We start from the raw sequence: 1,760 nt of genomic DNA on the forward strand, positions 1-1,760 counted from the left end.
CCCATGGCATAAATTATATGTGCTGAAATAATGAATAAAAATGCAGTCTCATTTTTCTGTTCTTTGGGAATTTCATTTTCCTGACTTTGTTTGTTTGTTTGTTTGTTTGTTTGTTTTTCAGTTTCACACAGCTCTTGCTCTTCTACAGTCTGCTCCTTTTTGTCTTTCTCTTGCCTACTGGTGACTCTACCAGTTCTGAAACTTGAATACCTTTGGGAATTTCTCACAGAGCTCTGCACCCATTCTATCCTCCAAGCCAAAATGGTTTTCTTCTAAACAGTAGCAGCTCTGCATTTGAAGTCTTTCTGTCTGCCTGGATTAATCACTTTTTAAGACCATGTCCTGTTTTTACATCTTTTCCAACTGATTTGACCTGTGTTGACAGATGAAGACATTTTTGGCCACATCCTGTCTCCCTTAACCCTCACTCATATTGATATCGGAGGTAGGATCCGGGGGGTCCAATAGTCAGCCTCAACCCACCCTGTCCTCTTACCAGGTTCTTGACTCTGCCGCAGGAAAGAATTCAAGGGCAGAGTCACAGTAGACAATGAAAACAAGTTTAATAAAATGGATAAGAAATACAGATTCCACAGAGAGAGTGTGGCATGCTCCAGAGACTGAGCAGGGTCGACACCAAGTTTAATACAAAAGCAAGAAATACGTACTTAAAGCTCAGTACAGAACACAGACTGGCTCAAGAGAATGAGTAGCTGCTTGCTGAAAGTAAGTTTGATACAAAGTAAACATATCTCAGCCAGGGAAGTGCAGATTGCCTCCAAGAAAGTGAGCAACAACCCTGCTTTCTGCTGGGATTCAGCATTTATAGTTTTTCTATCCAATGAATATTCAACTAAGGGGACAGCTCCCAGTTATTTAACATTTAGTCTGCACATGCTCTGCCGGTCCCTTACTGAAGTATGTTCATTGGTCAGACTCTATCGCATGCACCAGGCATATTCGAGAATGTTCTGTGCTCTTTATTGAGCATGCCCAGCCAGTGGATTTGCACAAACCAGCCCCTTGTGGTCTCAATTTCCCTATGTTGGTGCGAAAAATATGTCTAACTGGCAACGGTAACTTTCGTCTAGGGGAGAGCTCAGAGCAGGGGGCTTGAGACCTCAGGGAGTAGTTGGAAACCCAAAGGTATGTCCTGAAACTCAAGCCCAGGGAAACTGAGCACCTCCTCCATCAATATCACAGTGCTTTCTGGTGCCCCTGATCTCAACAATTCTTATTGCGTACTGCCCTCCACCATCTTGGCTTTCTCTCTTATGTAGACTGTCTCTCAAACTACCCCATTATCTGCTTGACCATATGTACTCCTACCTCTGCTAAACAGAAGCCTAACATAGCTGTGTGTAATTGGAGAGGGAAACATTTGCCCCATTACTATCACAGGTAGAAGTTCCCAAGCAGCTCAATCAAAAATCCACAAACTTTTTTATTTTTTTAAACCACAGGTTTTGGTGTTGCCCAGAGCCTTTGCTGGAAGAATCCCTGATGTTGAATCTGATCACTGGCCACCACGTTGTCTTCCTAGCTGGGAAGCATGCTGGAGGTACCTGTCAGCTGACATATCCTCTTCCAACCACCCCTAACCAGATTAGCTTGTTCCAATAAAGGGTCCCTGGTATGGATAAAAATCTAAATGATCTTCCTCTTTCTTGCCTCCTCCCTCCTTTTCTTACTTTTATATGCAATCTGTACAATCCACAAAACACCACTAACATTTACTCTACTGTTGTGTTATGTGTCTC

This window comes from Galeopterus variegatus, unplaced genomic scaffold (genome assembly GCF_000696425.1).
Source record: "Galeopterus variegatus unplaced genomic scaffold, G_variegatus-3.0.2 Scaffold2856, whole genome shotgun sequence".
Taxonomy (NCBI): domain Eukaryota; kingdom Metazoa; phylum Chordata; class Mammalia; order Dermoptera; family Cynocephalidae; genus Galeopterus; species Galeopterus variegatus.